Source organism: Notolepis coatsorum (genome assembly GCF_963971535.1).
Source record: "Notolepis coatsorum genome assembly, chromosome: 20".
NCBI lineage: Eukaryota > Metazoa > Chordata > Actinopteri > Aulopiformes > Paralepididae > Notolepis > Notolepis coatsorum.
In genome coordinates this window covers 40,162,933-40,186,959 of record NC_140184.1, presented here as the reverse complement: position 1 = coordinate 40,186,959, position 24,027 = coordinate 40,162,933, and positions in this window count along the sequence as shown.

Here is a 24,027-nt window from a genome sequence, read left to right as displayed (position 1 = left end):
TATGGAGTTGGAGCTGAACTTGGCCACACAGTCATGTGTGTATAGTGAGTACAGCAGGGGGCTCAGAACACAGCCCTGGGGGGACCCGATGCTCAGGGTGATGGTGTTGGAGGTCTGATCCCCGTCCCTGACTGCCTGGGGCCTTTCACTCAGAAAGTCCAGTATCCAGGCGCTCAGAGCGGAGCTCAGACCCAGCTCGATCAGCTTGTCCACCAGTCTGGTGGGGACTATGGTGTTGAACGCTGAGCTGTAGTCAATGAACAACAGTCTCACATAGCCCCCCTTCTGACGGTCTAGGTGAGAGAGGGTGCTGTGCAGTACTTGGGAGACCGCATCGTCAGTGGACCTGTTTGGCCTGTATGCAAATTGCATAGGGTCCATATCACTGGGGAGGGAGGCACAAATGTGGTCCTTGACCAGCCTCTCGAAATATTGCATGGCCACAGAGGTGAGTGCCACCGGTCTGTAATCATTGAGACCTGTTGGGGAGGGTTTCTTTGGTACCGGGATAATGGTAGACATCTTGAAGCAGGCAGGGACCACTGACTCCTCCAGGGATCGATTAAATATGGTGGTGAACACAGGGGCTAGCTGGTTAGCACAGGACTTAAGTATGCGTCCTGTTATTCCATCTGGGCCAGCAGCCTTTCTGGTGTTCACCTGCATAAATGCTCTTCTCACACTGTGTACCGTCAATGAGAGAGCGTCCCCGCCCCCCCGCGGATGCCCCCCCCCCTCCACAACAGCCGGCGCGCCAGTGACGTCACTAGCCGTTGAGCTAGCGGCGCCGCTGTTTGCACCAAACCGCGCGTAGAAGGTGTTGAGCTGGTCCGCGAGGGAGGCGTCGTCGCTCCCCATTGAGGGGGCGCTGACTTTGTAGTCAGTTATCGTCCTCAGTCCCCGCCATAAGCCTCTTGTGTCATTCTGTGCCATTTGTGCCTCCATCTTGTCAGCATACGTCTTTTTCGCAAGTTTAACAGCCTTGCGCAGAGTGTAGACTGTTGTCTTGTACTCTTCCATGTTTCCTGTCTCTCTGCCCAGGTTGTAGGCAGTGGTGCGAGTTTTCAGAGCTGCTCTGATAGTACTGTCCACCCATGGTTTCTGGTTCGGGAAGACCCTTGCCTTCTTTGTGGGGACGATACTATCAGAAAGTGTTGTTATGAAGCACACAACAGTGTCTGTGAACTCGCTGACGTCACTGGCGCTTCCCTCAAACATTCCCTAGTCGACGTCCTCGAGAGCGTCCTGAAGCGTGGCCTCTGATTGGTCGGAACATCTCTTTACCTCACGTGACAAGACGGCGTCACGTGATCTTTGTTTGTAAGCCGGTACCAGGAAAATGGCGTCATGATCCGACGTGCTTGTCGCTCCCGCTAATGGTGGAACCGGTACAGCCTTGTAGCCGGCTCTGAACGGGGTGTAGCAGTGATCGAGCGTGTTTCCTCCTCTGGTGGAGCAGGCGATGTGTTGAAAAAAGGACGGCATCACTTTCTTCAAATTCGCTTGGTTGAAATCACCGGCTACGATCATGGCTGCGTCTGGGTGTTTGATCTGATGTGTGTTTAGATGATTGTGTAGCTCCGCCAGAGCCCTGGCGGTGTTCGCTTGGGGAGGGATGTATACTGCAGTCATGATTACCGCGGTAAACTCTTGTGGAAGGTGGAAGGGGCGACATTGAATGGAGAGATGTTCCATGTCCGGGGAGCATGAACTGGAGAGTACCTTGATCTCCTTGGGGTTTACCCATCCGTTGTTGGTCAGGAGACATACACCCCCGCCGATGCTCTTCCTGGAGTCTTCTGTACGGTCCGCTCGGAAGACGGTGAAGGAGTCCGAGGGAGAGACGCTGTGATCCAGAGTCGCTGGCTTCAACCAGGTCTTTGTGAAACACATGATATTGCAGTCCCTCATCTCTCGCTGGAATCGGACCCGTGCTCATAAATCATCCATCTTACTCTCTTGCGAACGTGCATTTGCCAGAAAGATAGATGGGATTGCCGGACGGTAAGCAGATCTTTTTAACCTTAATCTGATTCCGCTCCTCTTTCCCCTGTGTTTCTTCTTTGTCCTGCCGCCTTTGTCCCCTTCGTTGTCTCTGTCCCGCCTGATCTACGGTGGCCAATCTTGGCATAAAGTGTCTCTAAACTCCTCTTTAAGTCCGGAGTTTAGGTCAATAAGTGACTGGTGGTCGTATGACGTCCCCGCCAGTGTTGTTTCTATAAAAAAGGTAGTAAAAATAAACAAAATTACTAAAAGTAAGCACAATCGTTGCGTTAGCGATCTGTTGTGCATGTTTTTCCATTGGGTTTAGCTTATCGGGGGGGAAACCCTTGCGAGCACGGGGAGAACATGCAAACTCCACACAGAAAGGCCTGGGAGATACCCCACCTGAGTACCTGGCATCATGGAAACCTGGTCCCCAAGCGGGAATCGAACCCTGGACCTTCTTGCTGTGAGGCGACAGTGTTAACCACTACACCACCGTGCCGGTAATCTGATGGATGTCGTCAAGCTGGAAGTATTGCTGTTCCTTTGTGTCCTGTCCTGTGGTGGGGGGAGGGGGGCGTTGTTGGTGTTTGTGCCGTGATTGGGGAGGGGGGGGGGGGGGTGGGGGTGATCCTTTGTCCTCTGCTAGCGTCTGGTCGGCTGGTGCAACTGCTGGCTGTGGCGCAACCGCTGGCTGTGATGCAGCTGCTGGCTGTGGTGGTAGCTGCGTGGATGTTGTTGTCGTTGTTGTTGTTGTTCTCAACGGCTGGCGTCGGTGTGTGGAGCAGTCGATTCCTCGCCTGTTCAACCATATTCATGGTTGTACATTTCTGTAAATTGGTTGATACATTTTTTGTCTTTTTCTTCTTTGTCTCTTTGGCACTCTATTTATGCCGTGAAATAAATCTCGTACTGGTACCGGGCCGATCGGGCTTAACTCATTGAGTGCCAAACATTTTATTTCTCATTTTTCAAAGCCAGCGGTTGAGTGCCAAAAACGAGACGCGGACCTTGGTGTGTGTTCTTAGGACCTCTGAGTAAGTTAGAATTGAAATGACGTATTGCCTAAGTTTTGAACTGGGCTAGTTTAGTGTGGGGGGCTCAAGGATGAAATGTCTAAAGTTGAGGTTTTATGCTGGGTGAGTTGCACTTTCAGTCCTGCCTGATGGTAATGGTGAAGAAGTAGGACAAACACATCTGTATCATCAGAAACCACTGTGATTTGATGGGCTTCTCCAGCACACCTCAGGACTTGTTGGACGATGATGGTGTCAGCTTCTTTCTGCTGATTTTCAAGATCATATCTCGTCCGTCTCTCTTCCATCTCAATCTCGTTTTGTGCTGCAGATGGAATAGTATTTGCTAAGTTCTTCACAGTCATTTGTTCAGCTGTTTCTTGATGAGATGATGCTTTTTGTGATGGACTTGATACTGTAGTTGTAGTGTCTGTCAAAGATAAGGTAGAAGTCACTCTCTAAGAGGCATGAAGTTAGCCATGCCTTAACATTTTCTATGAAATCAGCAACCAGTGGATAGTCCAAAGAAGTGCAGATCCATCACTGGCTTTCCTCTTTGAGACTTCCAACTGGAGTGACTTCTTCAATGTGGACTTGGCTTTACACAGTCGCATTCCTTCCTCAGTGAACATGGCAGTTGGGACATTGAGTAGATGACATTAGGTCATACATGTTGGCGTCACCAACTTGGATGGATTTGACTGTTATTGTATTCACTCGTTTTGAGATGGTGCCATAAAATCTCTCTGGCCAGGTCTTTTCCAAATCTGCTAACATTGTCTACATTAACATTTAGAATAGATGATCTCCTTTATTATCAGTCATTGTAATCATTGGAAAAGCTGCACCCCTTTTCCTGTTGCAAATGTATTGTTGCCCATATGAATAAATGGACCAACTCAATGCAAACTTAAGTTGTGTGTCACTGCTAATAACGTCTGCTACAAAAGTAGTTTTACAGGCCTGGCTTGAAAGGGTTAATATAAATTTCACATCACCACTTGTATGAAAAAACATTTTAGAATGTAAATTTGATGCATTTAATTAATATTCAGCATGCAATATCATAAATCTCAATTTGTGTGTGATTTTCGGGCATGAAGGGGTTAATATCGGAAGATGCCCAAGGAACATCACCGAGCACCCTCCTGTATTTTGAAGATGTAACCCCAAGCTCCAAGAAACAGCAAAGAAAAAAAACTGCAACCGACAAAACAAGGTTCACCTATAAATCAGTCTATGGCTCCCGGACTAATAGGCATTGTTAGATATTTGGAGAGTGGTCAAGTAAGAGGGTAGTTTTGGCTTTGTAAATAGAAATGTACCAGTTCATAAATCTTCTGGTGGCTAATGAGTTCCAGTGTAATAGCTTGTGGTTAACTGATTAATAAAGGTTGCATTCAGTTAGCCATTGGTTGACTGTTTACGTCAAAATGGGGTGAAATACCTAGCTTAAGATCCACAAAACCAGTATGTGAGAATTTGGGTTGCTGTGTGCCTTCGCCTGCTGAAGTCATGAAAATACAACAGAACGAGACACTCAGATGTGGTCCGTGCAAGTGGAGGTGCAGGTGGAGGAGCAGGTGGAGGTGCAAGTGGAGGAGCAGGTGGAATCTCAAAATGGATACCAAACTTGCACTGTGCCGGCTGCTTTGCATTGATACACTCTGTGCCATCCCACCCACCCTGATGCATGTGCTTTCATTTGGAGCCACAGTGTTAATGAAGGGGGCATAGGCGGAACAAATTCCCCTGCACCCAACAGAATGACCACTTCTAGAGCCCTTGGATCCAAAATGATTGCTTCCAAAAAATTAAAAAAAAATTAATTGGATTATCTGAGGACTTTCCCATAAAATATCTAACTATCTAATTTTCTGTTCATTATCTGTATATTTCTTGGTGCCTGTTTACCTGGTGTCTGTATATATTTCTCACACTACTCCCCCTGCCGATATGTAAGTATATAATATGCACTTGTTCTTCATGTATCTAACATATCTGGATATATATTACCACCTGTAGAGTGCACCAGTATGTCAATAGAAATATAAATATGATACATATTCAATGTTCTTGATGCAAATTATAATATGGCCTGGCATCTGTAGTATCGGTCTATTGATCATAGCAATCAGGCATTTGTTTTTTCACTGCTTTTCATTTGCTTCTGCTTTTGTTGAGGTCTATTGTACTGTACCTATCTGGTGTTTTCTTGTACAGCATATCTTTTATCTTTATTATCTACATTTCTATAAATAAATACCTTCACTCAGATTTTAATTCTAAAGCCAGAGGAGTCGCCATATTGATTCGCAAAACGATTCAATTAAAATCTTCCAAAGTTATTTCTGATAGAGAAGGCAGATATTTGATAGTTTCAGGCTCGTTGTGTCAGGTTCCGGTTCTACTGGTTAATATCTATGCCCCTAATTTTGACAGCCCCACATTTATGAACAAATTATTTGAACGACTTCCCTCACTGAACAACGCCTTTGTGATATTTGGTGGAGATGAATCTACCTATTAAGCCACATCTAGATCGTTTTAACCCACGTAACATGACTCCATCTTTGATATCTAAAACCCTCTCTGATTTTATGTAAAAAAAAAATTGTTGCGTAGACTCCTGGAGATATTTTAATCCTCATGCTAGAGAATATTTGTTCTATTCAAATATGCATAAATCGTTTAGTAGGACCGACTATATTTACATTGACTCCAAATTATTACCAAAAATAACATCTGTTAAATATCATCCCATTGTCATCTCTGACCACGCCACCTCTAATGTTCAACCTTCCTCACTACCCTGTTACTCATCCCCATGGAGACTTAACTCCCTGCTCCTATCTGACGATAATTTTAACAAATTCATCTCAGATGCAATAGATAACTATATCACGCTTAACCAAAGTGAGAAAGACCCGATCTCTCTTATGTGGGAATCAATGAAAGCCTATCTAAGGCGTAAAATAATATCCTTCTCTACTATCTATCTAAATAAATCCCATCAATCTAAAATACAGGACCTCTCCAATGATATAAAAAATCTAGATCAGCAGCAAATCGCCTCATCCCCCTCTACCAGCTTACAGACGTGTAGCTCTACAGACTGAATTTGACCTGATTACAAAGGCAGAACACCTTCTCTTGCGTTCACACGCCACATATTACGAACATGGTGACAAGGCGGGTCGGCTCTTAGCTCATCAGCTACAACGTCAAGCAGCCTCAAATATCATTCCCCAAATCAAAGATTCAACAGGAGTATTACATACTGATCCAACAGCTATTAATTCGACCTTTTTCTCATTCTATTCATCGTTATACAGTTCTGAAGCCCGACACCTCAGAGATGCACTCCTTTTTCGACAAACTTAAATTTCCAACTGTAACCCCCCCCCCCCCCCTAAAAGGTAAAAAAAAAAATATATATATATAATTTTTTATTTTTTTTTCATACAGTCAACATATTCTTAAATAATAGCGCTGCCCGAGGCTGGGCATGATACAGTCAACATATAGCAAGAGAGAGAGAGAGAGAGAGCTCCCGTTCTACAGTCAATATACAGTGTTATCGCTGCACAGACCCGGCAATGCCCCTGACCCTCCACCAGAGCAAGGCCAGAGAGAGAGAGAGAGAGAGAGAGAGAGAGAGAGACATTGGAAAGAAACAACCCAAAACCAGAGCAAATTGAAATTCTATTTGGCCCTAAACAGAGAATACACAGTGGCAGAATACCTGAGCACTGTGACTGACCCACTACTAAGAAGATCCTTGACTAGGTACAGACTCAGCGAGCACAGCCTAGCCATCGAGAAAGGCCGCCATAGGCAGACCTGGCTCCCAAGCGAAGACAGACCCACTGCACACAAGATGAGGTGGAAACCGAGCTCCACTTCTTAACAACCTGCCCACTATACCAAGACATACTTCCCACAAATTGCAAACACCCAAAGAGACTTTGAAAACATCGACAATAACTCAAAACTCCCATACCTACTGAGAGAAATATAAGAATGTGAAATAAAGCCCATTTGAATTGAAGAGAGAGAGATAGATAGCGCATGTCTGTGTGTGTTAGAAAGAGAGAGATAGAGAGAGAGCATGTCTGTTTGTGTGTGTGTGTGTGTTAGAGAGAGAGCATGTATATGTGTGTTAGAAAGAGAGAGAAATATAGAGAGAGAGAGCATGTCATTTTGTGTGTTAGAGAGAGATATAGAGCATGTCTGTGTGTGTGTTAGAAAGAGAGAGAGAGAGCATGTGTGTTTGTGTGTTAGAGAGAGAGAGCATGTCTGTGTGTGTGTGTGTTAGAGAGAGAGCATGTATGAGAGAGATAAGCAAAGATGAGCCCCTAAAGGATATTCAACTTTTAATGGAAGAACAAAACAGAAGGAAAAGATAACTTCACAAAGGCAACATGAATATACATAGATCCAAAAGGACAAAGATCAACACTTAAATCCAAAGAGAAGAAGGTCTATACCAGAGAAAACAAAGTAGCAAGGAGCCAATGGCCGACATCAGCTAAATAGGCTAACTGCAAATAGAGTAGCCAGGTACTGACACCAGGCCACACACCGTTAGCTACTACAACAGCTAGCTGGCCCGTTTGGCTCCCGAGAGAGAGAGAGATATATATCCATGGCGGGAATAGAATAGAGTGCATTAAAAACTCACCAAACGTCCAAGAGGATGGAGACAACCGTGTGACGAAGTTGACGAAGTTCATCTGCCGAATGACCGTCCTCTTCATCTTGGCATAACAATGCTGCACGCGCTCTCTCTAGGTTAGCTAACGCTAGTTAGCCTTTAGCTAAGCTAGCTACTAGCCGACATCATCATGGCTATCCCGACTGAACCACACGTTAGCACTCGATATTATAACGTAGCTAAAGCTAACTAGCTGTCACTGCCTTTAGCTAAGCCGACTTGGCTAGTCTGACTGAACTGTCTAACATGCAACAACTTTCATCTTCAGTCCATCTGCCGAATGACCGTCCTCTTCGTTTTGGCTGGCATAACTAAGCATAACCTCCAAAGCTGCACGCGCGAAATAGTCAAACGCAGCTGACGCACGCCGGCGTACACATGATGTAACCCCTCCCTTCGTTGAAACCAATAGTATGTCTGCTGCAGAGCCCCAGAGCTCCAATAGTGAGTATGTCTGCTGCAGAGCCGCAGATCCAGGAACATTCTACAAACGTGTCTAATGTGAAATATATAAGCATATAAGCAAAACTAGATTTTAGGTCTGTGATGAAAAAGGTCCTCGCGGGAAGGGGGGCCTCGCAAAAAAAAAATTTAAATAAAAAAAATTTGAAATAAAATAATAAATAAAAAAATTAAATAAAAATTGTGCGAGGCCCCCCTTCCCACGAGGCCCTGTGCGACCGCACTGCTCGCACACCCCCTGAGGCGGCCCTGCCTGAGATGGCTACAAATCTTGACTCACCACTATATCAGAAATCATTCTAGCCATCAATAGGATACAGAGCAATAAGGCCCCAGGTCCAGATGGATTCCCTGTAGACTATTTTAAGAAATTCGAAGATAAATTGGCCCCATTACTACACTCTGTATACGTCGAATCACTACAATCTGGCTCTCTCCCCCCTACTTTACGTCACGCCTCCATAAATGTATTACTTAAAAAAGATAAAGATCCAGACCTCTGCAGCTCGTATAGATCTCTGATAAACGTGGATGCCAAAGTACTAGCAAAAGCGTTGGTTCTTCGTTTAGAAAATGTCCTTCCAACCATCATCTCAGATGAACAAACCGGATTTATAAAAGGACAACAGTTGTTCTATAATATTCATACTCTCCTAAATGTTATATACTCCAGCTCCTCCACCCTAACCCTGGAGGTAGTGATATCCGCTGATGCCAAGAAACCATTCGACAGGGTAGAGTTTAACTACTTGTTTGAGGTGTTGGACAGATTTGGACTAGGCAACGTTTTTATTTTATATGGATTCACCTTTATACTTCACCACAAGCCAGTATTTGCACCAATACCACACAATCCAATTTCTTCTCTTTGTCACGTGGTAATCATATAGGCTGTCCGCTGTCAGCACTCTTGTTCACAATCGCAATCGAACCTTTATCAATATACCTGAGGTTTTCCCAGACTTATAACGGAATAATTAGGTCAAAAATGGAATTTAAATTGTCACTTTACACGGACTATCTATTACTAGTCTACTAGCTATATGTCTATGACCCAAGCACATCGATTCCTCTTATTCTAGCTTCTCTTAAAGGGGACATGCATTGCTATTCCTTTCACTATTTGGGCAACTTTACACAATTCATGTGAGTCTATGGAACACATCTGTAAAGTTATAAAATTCATTGTTTTGTATTTCTAATCAAGTACTCTAAAGCAGAATTTTTCCACTTCAAGATTTCAAGCTGTTTTGGGCTGGGCTCCGCCCATAAGCGATTTGAGTGACAGTCACCCACAGTCTGCACTGGCAGACCGAGAGAGATATAGAGAGATAGAGGAAGGGGATACTAATTAATTTCGCCGCGGTGGGCATAATCCCACGGGACAATGCATTGGTAACTTGTTTCAAATTACAATATATACCCCTGTGAATATTATTGCACGGATCGGAATATGAGCGCGGGCATGAGGGCGTGCGCAACGATATTTTGACAGTGATATGCGAGTGGAGAAGCTCCATCCCCACGTGCACACACATTTACACACACTCCCGCGCGCATTTGTTGATTGTTGATTGTGGGCGGTGACTACAACCAGTGCCTTACTCACATCAGCAAAACAGTCAAATCAGAATGGCTTAGTTGAGTGAGGGAGGCTCTTGTGAACTCGAGACTAGACTGATGAGTCAAAATGAGAATTAGAGACACAGACTCCATTGATATAAACCCCCATTGCTAGGAAACAATGCTAAACACTGGAAGAGGCCATTTATAAGACACACCTTTAAACGATTCAGCACATTTTCAGGCTACAAAGTTAATATCTCCAAGAGCGAATGTTACCCTGTCAATCAATCAGCACTACAACTGACACAATCGGATTTTCCCTTTAAAATGAGTACTTCTGGCTTTAAATATCTAGGTATAAATGTAACTAGAACTGTCTCATCTCTTTTTTCTGCCAATTTCTTCCCCTTAATATATAATCTTAAAGCTGACCTTCAGAGATGGGAAAGTTTACCCTTATCATAAAAAAAAATCAACACAATTAAAATGAACATCCTCCCTAAGTTGTTATTCCTATTTCAAAGTCTCCCCATTTTTATGACCAAGAAATTCTTCAAAAATATTGATCAAACAATCTCTAGCTTCCTTTGGAGTGGTAAAGTACGGGAAATGTGCTTCTTTTGTTGCCCGTCCCCTTTTATGTCAGATAGTTCAAAGTTTAGTTTTATGTCATCTTGACTATTGCTCTACGATGTGGTCATCTGCTGCCAGTGGTGACCTCAGGAAGCTCCAGGTTGTCCAGAACAGGGCAGCACGGTTGGTACTGTGCTGCTCACTAAGGTATAATGTGAGCCATATGCATGCCTGCCTGCTCTCTTGGCTTAAAGTTGAAAATAGGTTTCTTTAATACACTTGTGCTGTTCAAGTTGGTCATGAGCAGTAAAACCAGTGGCGGCCGGCCGATAGTGGGCGCTAGAGCGCCGCCCTCCCTGGTTAAAAGAGAGAAGAAGAAGATTTTTTTTTATTTATTTTTTTATTTTTGCCCTAGAAATAAAATAAACATGTTTAAAATTAATAATATTTACTCATTTTAAGTATGTTTGTGTTTCCAATGCACAATATAACGTTAACATATCAAATATAAATAATTGTTTTCATTAACAGGAAGTGACTGTCTGATAGAGAATAATACTGCCTCTATACTTTCCGTAGCCGCATTTCTCTTGGGCTAGACGCAATAGTGCTTACAGTGGGCGTGCACTGGTTTCATAGCTGTATCCTCGCAGCCAATCAAATAGGTCAACGCACTTAACGCACTGTGCGTTGAAATATGATGTAATATGATGGAAGCCGGGCGCGTTTTCAAGCAATCTATATCATCTAAACAAGCAGCGTCTATACTTTCCGTAGCCGCATTTCTCGGAGACGCTCTCTGATTGGCCGACGTCAGTTTCTACACTGGTTAGGTAGTTACTCTTCGAAGTTGGTTAAGGTTAGAGTTTGTCTTAGAGCGTGACGGCAAGTTCTTTCGACGGTTAAGCTTAGGCACTCTTTCAAAGTTGGTTAAGGTTAGAGTTTGTCTTAGAGCAGGGCGATAGAACACCAGGTAGTTTGCAGGCTGTTCGATGCTGTTGTGTTGTGGTGCCTAACCTGGCTAACAAGAAGCTATTTGGATGCAGTCTGGACAGTGGATATACATTGACAACAGTGGGACTGTGGGACAGTGGACATATACACTTTATCGACCACGTTTCAACTAAACAAAGTGAGTTAATGCGGTCTCTCTCTCGCTCTCTCTCTCTCTCTCTCTCTCTCTCTCTCGCTCTCTCTCTCTCGCTCTCTCTCTCGCTCTCTCAACACAGCGTGTTAATTTCGCCGCGGGTATTGCATAATGGATGAATGAAAGAATGGTAACTTGTTTAAAATGACAAGATATATATATGTGTTCATTATTGGATTGGTCATACGTGTACTAGTGTAGTATGAATGAACTCGACTTGGTAACGTTATGAGTCAGTATTCGCTTGGTCAGCTGTCCACTTGCCCCCCCCCCCCCCCCCCTTCACCCCCCCCCCCCCCCCCCCCCCGCGCCCACCCAAATGTAGTTCACACTGGCCGCCACTGAGTAAAACTCCTGTTTTTATACATAAACAGATTGTTTATAGTAATACTGTGCATGATCATTACACTAGAGGTTCCAGTAATGGGCAGCTTGAATTACCAGGTCCAAAAACCAACGCTTTAAGGAGATATTTTATTTTTAGATCATTGACTCTTTGGAATAACCTGCCTCAAAACCTCTGCTGCATTTACAGTAAATTTACTTAAAAAAATAATCTTAAATTGTATTTAACACTGTAAAGTATTTTTGTTTCGTTTTTTTGTTTTCTGTTTCTTTGCTTGCATGTAATTTTAGCTATCTTATTTGTTAGCTTCATTATGCATTGTGTGTTGAGTTGAGTACTGACTTTTAATAATTTTGTTTTGCAACAATAATTGTTTTTGTATGTTTTTTTGTGTGGACCCCAGGAAGACTAGCTGGTTGCTATGGCACCAGCTAATGGGGATCCTTAATAAAATCAAAGTACCCAGGATATGTAAATCTGTACTTCAAAGGTGCAAGTTCAGTGGAGGGTTATCGTTACCAAATTTCCAATGGTATTGGGCTGCACATATAAAATATCCTACTGGTATACATCAGCAAATCCACTTTGGTGTGAGTTTGAATCGAAATCATGTAGCTTCACTGCCAGCTTTACTTACCTCCACTATTCCAACCAACCCCTCTAGATTTACACAGAGAACCCAGTGATTCACTCCACTCTCAAAATCTGGTACCAATTCAGAAGCCACTTTAAAATGTAACCCTCCGTCCACCTCAAGTCTGTTAGTGAGAAACCACCTATTCAAACCGTCAATCTCGGATTCAGGTTTTTCACTCTGGCACGACAAAGGTCTGAAATCCTTTAAAAATCTATATAAAATGATATCTTCTGTCGACTAGGTTTGGTCTCCCTGCCTCCCATCTCTTCCGGTATTTCCAAGTCAGACACTGTGTTCAATCAGGGACATGCACAGGACGTTAGAGGGGCAGGTGCTCAAAGGCTGAAAAGGGCGCCATACCTGAGTGTGTTAGAGTCGAGCGCGCGTGAAGCGTGCAAGGCCGATTTTTGGGGGGGCTTTTTGGTCGGGGGGCCCCCTTTTTATGCTTTTGGGGGGGTTTTGGTGATCAAATATTGAATATTGAACTATAATAATCAGTGCAGGTGCTCATTTATCCTTGAAAGACACTTTTATCACTGACTTAAAAGGCCCATACATCTCCATAAATGTTCAGGGGGGAGGGAATACGTGCTTACCCTACAGACCCCAAGAAGTGCTGTATATTATGTATTGTTTAATATAAATGCCTTTTTTATTCCAATCCCGATTTGTATTTGAGATTCCCAAATCCCATCGGACTTGACTTCTTCATGTACCTCAGTGAGTGTAATACCAGCATTCAACTGTATGTGCCACAGCGGTTTCTATCATCATCATCATCATCATCATCATCATCATCATCATCATCATCATCATCATCATCACCATAATCATCATCATCATCATCATCATCATCATCATCACCACCCACGCTATGCATAAAATATTATTTCCGCGGAGAGGCACGCTGAGGAGGCCGTGCAAACTGCAATGGAATACGGGGCATCTCTCTCTCTTTACCTAATATTTTTATTCTATCCTGACATTTTTCAGTTGGAAGGGCAATCTATATGCGCAACGGTAATTTTTTTTTTTTTTTAAGGGCACTTTTTTATGAGGCTCAAAGGGGCAGGTGCTCGAGCGCCCCTTGGGCTCTATGTGTGCACGTGCCTGTGTTCAATCACTATTCCTGGGCTTTCCCCGACTGCCTCTGACGCAGACATGGAAGAGGCTCATCCAGTATGACCCATTCCAAAAATCACAAATATCTAGGATATATATGATGGTCTTCTATCTATGGATGACACCCCCAACAAAATAATCAAGGAGGCCTAGGTGTCCGAACTTGGGCTGACATTCGATGAAAGCTGGTGGGATGCTGCCTTAGACACTGTTCCCTCAAGCTCAACCTGTGCACGACTCACTCTTATTCAATTCAAAGTACTATTTAGAATTCATTACTCTAAAGCTAAACTGTCACAAATATATCCTACCGTGACAGATAGGTGTGACAAATGTAATACCTCACCCTGTAACTTAACCCACATGTTTTAACCTCTGGAAAAATTACTTTGACACAATGTCCAAAATATTCCACCACATACTGCCATCTTTGGTATTCCAGAAGACTATGCATGGTTCACTTCCAGACAATTAGGGGTTTTGGCTTTTACCTCCTTGATAGTGAGACACCATCTCCTTCTCCAATGGAAGACTACTAAATGTCACGATCAGAGCTCGTGTCCGCCAGATGAGGTGCAATCAGCACGGCTGCAAGAGATCACCTCATCAAGCGTTCCCTACTTCAACTGGCAGAACCCGTCATCCAACGTCGCAGTGCTAAACTGCCTACCGAGGTACGACGACGCTACCTGAAGACCAGCTGTAACTACCCCTGTTATGCTTGCCCTAACCTTCTGTTTCTTGTGCCCCAGGACTTCGCTCCAGCGCCCTTCCACCCTGACGTCTCGAGCCCCAGCGTCCTTCCACCCTGACGTCTCGAGCCCCGCAAAGAGGACTCCTGCTCGCTCTCAAGCGCAAGACCTGCGTCCTCTCTCTCTCGCTGCCGACAGCTGCACTGAAGTGCCCCTGCTCTCATTCTTCTTCCCCCCAAGAACATTATAACCTCCGTGTTGTTCACATTCCTGTTTCACATTCCTGTTATACTCTGCTTGGTTGGGAAGAATAATTAAAGAACCCTAAACCGCTCCATTCTCCTCCTGTGTTTTGCTATTGGGCTCCGCAAGAACCCCCCATCCTCACAGAACACTGCGACCATGATGTCGGACTCAGCAGCACAGGAGGCCGGTGAATGGAGCACCAGCATCCAGGCCGCCGTCAACGGACACGCCAGTCTGGTAAATCAACACTCACAGATACTGGATGAGACTATTGCCCAACTCAGCGCTCTCACTCTCAGCGCCACGGAGCGAGACAAACGATTAGAGCGTTTCGAAGCATATTTAACAGCCCAGTCAATTCCGCCTGCTGTCTTTCCACTCGTGGTATCCCCACCTATAGTATCCCAGTCCCGGGAACCTCACGTACCCTCGCCAGAGCGTTACGACGGAAACTTTGCCAAATGCCGTGCCTTCCTCTTCCAATGCTCTTTAGTGTTTGGGCAACAACCTCTAACATTCCAGAGCGACAAATCCAAAATATCCTACCTGTCTGGTTTGCTGACGGGGCCCACGTTAGAATGGGTGACAGCCCTCCACTTCAGTAATTCCCCCCTCTGCAATTCGTACTCTGGGTACATCGCCGACATGCAAAAGGTCTTCGACCATCCTCCCGGTGGTTCGGATAGAACGGCCGCCTTGTTTACCATCCACCAAGGACACCGTAGTGTGAGCGAGTACGCTATCGAATTCCGTATTCTAGCAGCGGGTTCCCAGTGGAACGATGAACCATTATGCGGAGCCTTTCGCCAGGGCCTCAGCGAAGTTCTAAAGGACGAATTGGCGTAGAAAGAACTTCCCTTGACAACTTGATTAACTTAGCCAGAGAGCTGGACACGCGTCTCCGAGAACGCCGCCGTGAAAAGGCCAGCACCGTCAACAGTGTCCCGCTGCAGAGCCGCAGGGCCGCTGAGCAGGAGCGCCCCGTTAATAGTGTCCCGCTGCAGCACCGCAGAACAGACGATTCGGAGCCCATGGACCTCGACCGCTCTCGCCTTCCTCTCCGCGAATGCCGTCACAGACTCAGGTCAGGGGCATGTCTGTACTGTGGGCAACTAGGCCACTCCATCGCCTCATGTTCGGTTCGCCTAAACGACGGGGCTCGGCTGTGACGCTGGGCACATGCACGAGCCTTAAATTTGTTCCCAGTTCCGGTCCGAATATGCAATTCAGTGCCACGCTTTACGACAACGGTCAATCCCTCCCTCTTTCCGCGCTGGTCAACTCGGGCGCAGACGAAAACATCATCGACGCTGGGGTAGTGTCCCACTACCACATTGCCACCGACGCCTTACCCATCCCCCGAGATGCCCAAGGCCTAAACGGGAAGTTGCTCTCGCAAATAACACGCCACACCACGCCTCTCCGCCTTCAACTCTCCGGGAATCATAGCGAGGAGATCCGTTTTCACGTCACTGATTCTCCCCATAACCCAATCGTTCTCGGCATGCCTTGGCTAAAGCTACATAACCCTGTAATAAATTGGCCAACGGGCTCAGTCACGAGCTGGAGTGCTCACTGTCACGCCTCTTGTCTCCGGTCGGCACGGTCACCACTGGGGGCCACTGGTTCTCCCGTTCCCAACAAACCTGTTGACCTCTCGACTGTTCCTCCAATTTACCACGACCTAGAGGCTGTGTTTAGCAAACAACAAGCTCTCTCCCTACCTCCTCATCGCCAGTACGACAGTGCTATAGACCTGCTCCCGGGAGCCCCGCTCCCCGCTAGCCGCCTGTTTAACCTCTCACGCCCAGAGAGAGAGTCTATGGAGAAGTACGTCCACGAGTCCCTGGCCTCGGGCATTATTACCCCCTCCTCCTCTCCTGTCGGCGCAGGCTTCTTTTTTGTGTCCAAGAAGGACCACTCCCTTCGCCCCTGTATTGACTACCAGGGTCTCAATAACATCACGGTTAAGAACAAGTACCCCCTGCCTTTGATTAACTCTGCTTTCGAACCCCTGCAAGGCGCCACCATTTTCTCAAAGTTGGATCTCAGAAATGCCTATCATCTGGTCCGCATCCGGGAGGGAGACATTTACATTTAGTCATTTAGCTGACGCTTTTATCCAAAGCGACTTACAAGTTCTGTACGACAAGCCATCAGGAAGGGCACAACTCTATCAGCTGAGCAACAATGAAACGAATGGAAGACGGCCTTCAAGACCCCGCTCAGCCACTTTGAGTACAAGGTGATGCCTTTTGGGTTGACCAACGCCCCTGCTGTCTTCCAGGCCCTTGTCAATGACGTTCTCCGTGATGTCCTGAACCGCTCTGTCTTTGTCTACCTGGACGACATTCTGATTTTCTCCCGCTCCATGGAGGAGCACATCCAGCATGTCCGCCGGGTCCTCCAACGCCTACTAGAGAACAAGCTGTTCGTCAAGGCGGAGAAATGTGAGTTCCACGTCTCCTCCATCGGGTTCCTCGGCTACATCATCGAGGGCACCAAGATCCGGGCGGACCCCGAGAAGATCAAGGTGGTGACCGACTGGCCCCGTCCCACCAACGTCAAGCAGCTCCAACGCTTCCTGGGGTTTGTTAACTTCTACCGGCGTTTCATCAGGGACTTCAGCCGGTTCGCGGCACCCCTTACTCAACTCACCTCGCCTTCCGTGCCCTTCGTCTGGTCGGACAGAGTGGACTCCGCCTTCGCCGAGCTACGCCAGCGATTCACCTCCGCGCCCATCCTCATTCAGCCGGACACGTCCTGCCAGTTCGTGGTGGAGGTAGACGCCTCAAGTACCGGAGTGGGGGCGGTCCTTTCCCAACGCTCCGCCCTCGACCAGAGACTGCACCCCTGTGCCTTCTTCTCTCGCCGCCTGACCCCCGGCAGAGGTTAATTACGATATCGGGGACCTGGAGCTCCTGGCAGTCAAACTGGCACTGGAGGAGTGGAGGCACTGGCTGGAGGGATCGGAGACCCCCTTCCTGGTCTGGACCGACCACAAGAACCTCGCCTACGTCCAGACGGCCAAGCGCCTGAACTCCCGCCAGGCACGCTGGGCACTGTTCTTCACCAGGTTAAATTTCACCCTGACCTACAGGCCTGGCTCCAAGAACACCAAGCCAGACGCCCTCTCCAGGCAGTTCGTCCCCGAGGAGGGTTCCGCACACCCGGACACCATCCTTCCTTCCTCCTGCCTGGTGGCCGCCGCCACCTGGGAGATCCAGTCTGTCGTCCGGGAGGCCCAGCGCGTCCAGCCTGATCCAGGTAACGGCCCACCTAACCGGCTTTTTGTCCCCGACCTTGTCCGCTCCCATGTGCTCGAGTGGGTCCACGCCTCCCGGTTCGCCTGTCATCCTGGGATCAACCGTACCTTGTCCCTGCTGAAGCGACACTTCTGGTGGGTCACCATGAGGGAGGACACCCGCGACTTCGTCCTTGCGTGCACCATCTGTGCCCGTGGAAAGGCTTCCCACCAACCACCAGCCGGGCTCCTCAGGCCGCTCCCTGTTCCCGGTCGGCCTTGGTCGCACGTCGCCCTGGACTTCGTCACCGGACTGCCTCCTTCACACGGTAACACATTCTCACCATCGTGGACCGGTTCTCAAAGGCCGTGCATTTTGTCGCTCTCCCCAAACTCCCCTCTGCTTCAGAAACCGTGGACCTGATGGTGCTCCACGTCTTCCGTCTCCACGGGATCCCGGTGGACATCGTCTCCGACAGGGACCCGCAGTTTATCTCCCAAGAATGGAAGGCTTTCTGCCGGTCCCTGGGGGCCACGGTCAGCCTCTCCTCTGGGTTCCACCAACGGTCAATCGGAGCGGGCCAACCAGGACCTGGGATCCGCCCTCCGCTGCGTGACCACCCGGGACCCCTCCGGCTGGAGTACGTTCCTGCCGTGGATCGAGTACCCCCACAACTCGCTGTCCTCCGCGGCCACAGGTCAGTCTCCCTTTGAGTCCTCCCTGGGCTACCAACCCCCACTGTTCCATGCACAGGAAGAGGAGATCGCTGTGCCTTCGGTGCAGGACCACCTTCGCCGCTGCAGGAGGATATGGGAGGACACGAGGTCTGCGCTGCTCCGCACCACTGAGCAGAACCGTCGCTTCGCCGACCGCCACCGGACTCCGGCTCCCGACTACTAACCAGGTTAGATGGTTTGGCTCTCGTCCCGAGACCTTCCACTCAAGTCCTTGTCCTGCAAACTCACCCCCCGTTTTGTTGGTCCGTATAAAATCATGTCCGTTATCAACCCCTCGGTCGTTAAGCTCCAGCTCCCCGCCATCATGCGCATTCACCCCTCCTTCCATGTGTCGCAGCTGAAGCCGGTTCTCTCCAGAGCAGGGGTCTCAAACTCAATTTACCTGGGGGCCGCTGGAGGTAGAGTCTGGGTGAGGCTGGGCCGCATCAAATATTCCACAAAAAAGGGTTTCAAGTATTCAAAAAAAAGTACAACTGGTCCAATCTTCTCAATCTTTAGCAATAACATTTTAGAACATGAACAGTTCTTCAGAACATGAACGGTTCTTCAGGCTTCTCAGTGGTGTCAGTGGACTCATCCACAGCTATGGAAATGCACTGTGCATTTTTTTTTTCTATCGCAAAGCTGTTTAATCAAATCACCAGCCAGTATTTCAGTTATTCTGGTTGCTGTGCGATCTGAGGGGGATTTGCTTTTGTTTGCCTTCAAACATGGTCTCCATCACTTCAGTCATACATTATTTTCAAATAGCTACAGTTTTTTGGCATATAGTCACATAATTGGTTTGGTGCTGGGACCAGAGGAGTAGCTGGGGGGGGGGTTAGGATGATTCCAAGGGCCCAGCACTGGGGGGGGGGGGGGGGGGGGGGGGCAGAGAACACTATTATCTTTTTATTAATATGGTTTTATTATTATTATCCTAAAGTAAGTTAATGTAGATGACTCAAAAGTATAATTGCCTGTATTATAAAAAAAATAGGTAAAAACCATATTATGCGTTTTCATCAATAAATAAATGCCCCAAATCTTTTTATAGATTGGGGGCCCCACATTTTTTAATAGATTGGGGGCCCACAAATTGATTATTTCATTTGGCCCAGAATCTCCAGCTACGCCCCTGGCTGGGATGAACGCATATTTTTCCGTCCATTCACCTTTGAATTGCAGTCGACTTTTCTTTTACTGACCATCTTTGAAAATGCCATATTTTTCTGCTGGCTGCCTGCTGGCGAAAATAGGCTAATAGCTACATTCATCTCACAGAGATAAAACTGGGAGCGAGTTTACTATAGATGCGCTGCCAACTCTGCTCTGACTCTGACTGAAAGAGAGAGACGACATGCAGTCCGTGAAGACCCGCCCTACTCCCCTACTGTGCATCTGATTCGCAGACTGTGGGTGAGGGGGAAAAACGCTGACGGGACGCGTATGTGATTGGACCAGACTCGTACACAGACAGACAGTGGCAGTGCTGCCGGACATGCAGAGCACTGCTCGCAGTCAGAGGAGCGAGGATGCATTTGCTTCCACTTTACTTGATATCACTCCGGAATCACGTTTCAACCAAGTCACTAACATAACGTTGCTGTCATGAGCCTGCGCTATGGTAGCCTACAAGTGATAAAATAAATAAAACTTCCAACTCTCGCGCAACGACTCGGCAAACAGTTGCGCACGGGCCGCATTAACACTACACTTTGATGTCCAGTAGGGGGCCGCAAAATATCATCCCGCGGGCCGCAATTGGCCCGCAGGCCGCGAGTTTGAGACCCCTGCTCCAGAGCCTCCTCCTCCGCTGATCATCGATGACCACCCGGCCTACATCGTCCACCAGCTGCTGGACGTGCGTCCCCGTGGTCGTGGGTACCAATACCTCGTGGACTGGGAGGGCTACGGCCCAGAGGAGCGCAGCTGAGTCTCCCGAGGGATGATCCTGGACCCTGAGGTCGTCCGGGATTTCCATCGCCGTCACCCGGACAAGCCTGGGGGCCCGCCAGGAGGCGCCCGTCGAGGGGGGGGGTCCTGTCACGATCAGAGCTTGTGTCTGCCAGATGAGGTGCAATCAGCGCGGCTGCAAGAGATCACCTCATCAAGCGTTCCCTACTTCAACTGGCAGAACCCGCCATCCAACGTCGCAGTGCTAAACTGCCTACCGAGGTACGACGACGCTACCTGAAGACCAGCTGTAACTACCCCTGTTATGCTTGCCCTAACCTTCTGTTTCTTGTGCCCCAGGACTTCGCTCCAGCGCCCTTTCACCCTGACGTCTCGAGCCCCAGCGTCCTTCCACCCTGACGTCTCAAGCCCCGCAAAGAGGACTCCTGCTCGCTCTCAAGCGCAAGACCTGCGTCCTCTCTCTCTCGCTGCCGACAGCTGTACTGAAGTGCACCTGCTCTCATTCTTCTTCCCCCCAAGAACATTATAACCTCCGTGTTGTTCACATTCCTGTTTCACATTCCTGTTATACTCTGCTTGGTTGGGAAGAATAATTAAAGAACCCTAAACCGCTCCATTCTCTCCTCCTGTGTTTTGCTATTGGGCTCCGCAAGAACCCCCCAATCCCCCCATCCTCACACTAAACCACTCTCTAGCACCCAATGGCTGAGAGAAGTGATGTCCTTTTTAAAATTAGAAAGAATCAGATACTCCACCAGAGGTAATCTAAGTACTGTACATTCCAAAAAAATGGGACCCACTCCTGACATGCTTTAACTCCATCTAATCCCTACTCACTGAATGATCGAGGGCTCTCGCTCCCTCTCTTTATACCTCTTCCTCTCTGATTCCTTTTCTAGATTTCTCATTGGTCTCTGCTTTTGTACTCTTTGATTATGAAGGCGAAATCAGTGTTTGAATTATGTGGGGGCCAATGGGGGCTCAGCCCCCATAGATAGAGTCTGAGCCTGTGGGGGTCTCTCAAAAAATGTATATTACATTTTTTTTTTATATATATATTTTTTTTCAATGTACGAATTAGTATTATTTATGTTACCTAAATAAATTGTTAATAGATAATATTTGTCTTTTCAGTTTTTAAAATAACAGAGTAATTAATGTTGTGGAATAGGCTGCGTTTCACCTCCAAGCCGCTATGCGTCGCCCATGAGCGTGTCTAACGCTACTCCAACCCATTTTGGTGAAGAAGAAGCAGCCAGCTTAACGTTATATATAAACACTCAATGTGTCCTGCAACTGCGACTCAAGTAAAAAGTACACCACATGCCGCCAAAAAAAAAAGGCTTAACCCGCCACAAGGCTGTACAAGGCTGGACAGCTTCGTCTTTATAAGAAAGGCCAAAGACTTTGACTAATGCTGTTAGCGCAGCAGCTAGCAGCGCTACTGGTTGACAGTGCTAGTAGTGTTAGCCCTGCTCCTGTGCTTCTCAACCACCACAATGCTGGGGACCGAGTCAGTGGACCTTTTGGAAAACTAAATACAGCTGGTTATTTGCCATGGAGGTAAATGATGCTGTTAAGTGCCATACAACTATTTATTTTCCATTCGATTTTTTTTGTTAGTTTTTGATTTATAATATAAACAAATAAATGTTCATTCAAGTTCATAAATTTGGTCTAATTTTTTCAAATTCAATTGTTGTATTATTTGATCAGAGGCAACATGCAAATAAGTACATATGGCATTATATATCAGAGGTGAATAATACAATTAACAAATATTGATGGTTAAGAATGAGACTGAATAATGACATCACACAATAGTCTAATGATTAGACTGTTGTGTGATGTGATTGATTGATTGAAAACTGTAACATTGCAGAATGGGCACAAATGTCCCGATCACGTTTTTTTGCTCCCGATCCAATCCCGATCATGTGATTTTGAGTATCTACCGATACCGATATTTCCAGATCCGATCAAAAAAAATTGTTTTGCCAAAACAAACCAATAGTAATCCAGCTGCAGAACGGCAGACCAGCCACACTCTCAGACCCAAACGCATTTCCTTTGATTTAATTATACATCAAATGATTTATGAAGTTAACTTTTCACCTGGATAACGTCAGGGTGAATGTAATGTGAGAAATTGGGATTAAAAATTTTAATTAAAAATATATATATTTTATTTGGGTCTGAGAGTGTGGCTGATCTGCCGTTCTGCAGTTGGATACTATTGGTTTGTTTTGGCAAAATTATTCTGCTCTGTGTGACAATAAATAAATGAATGATGATATGCAATTTAAAACCAAAACTAAGGCCTCAGTATGAGTTTAAGACGTGAACATGGTCATGTTTGTTGAATAAAAAAAAAAAATCCTGATCTTTGGAAAATCACGTGATCGGCCCCGATCCCGATCACGTGATCGGATCGGGACATCCCTAGGCACAATACAGTACGGCTCAATACACACAATTGTTAAGGGGATGCAGACCAGAGAAATACTTTCGTCTTGTTTACATCAGGGTCCTCCATTTTCAATTCATAATGACATTTATGACATACACAACATACAGATATACAGATATATATCATGACATTAATGACATACATGATGACATACAAGATATACAGTACTGTTACATTTGTGACATACAATATATACAAATATACAGTACTGTTAAACAGAGATCCTAACAGAAAATATATATATATGAGGGGGAGGAATCTGTACATTAGGAGGGGGGGGGGGGGGGTTGGACATTTATGGGGGCCAGTTTAATTAGTTTTCATTAGTATTAGTATCCTAATGAGATATTCCTCTAAATATGACTTCGAAAACTGCCCAAATTTCAGGAAAAAAATAGTAAAAAAAAATTCAGGGGGCCCCCATAGCTCTCAGGTGATAACTCGAACCCTGGGCGAAATCATGTACCTTGTTCTTCTTTCTCTCTGTATTTTAGTTTGTTTAATTTACTTTTAATATCCTGATGTCTGTTTTGTATGTATATGTTAAGAAAAGTTACAACTTTTAAAGAAGTCGGCGGGACAAAATATCCAAAGTTGATGCTAGAAAATGTCATTCCATATATACCCGAATAAGCTAGAGATGTACTGTACATTCAGATGTCAACTGACTGTTACTGTGCCTAACTTCAAATACAAATATTAATGGGGAAAAAAATATGTGAAGGCTAGAGCAACAGCTGCTATGGTTCCATCACCGTGACTCTACTGTTACTGTTTATTACTGGAGCTGCCATGGTTTGTTGTTCTCAAATTTGCCATTGTCAACTGAATCACATTTCCTGGAAGCTCATTCTCTGAAGCAGATACTGTATGTCCATCATTTCCATGTTGGGTTCACATTCCAAATGGTCACCATTCTATATATGTATATTATAAGTGACACACCTAGATATTACAATTACACTATATGGTATGCTTAACCCTCCAGTCACCCTTGTCGCAATTCTCGGCAAATAGTCTTTTTTTCACACGTGTGTGTGGATAGCGTTGGCTATATGTTATGTATGTATATTACCTCTACCTAAGTCTGGTTTTGTGGAGGGGCGGTGTTTTGTGGGGAAATGGTATCCTGGAACTGTCTTCCCAGCGATGTTTGAAACATCAAAGAA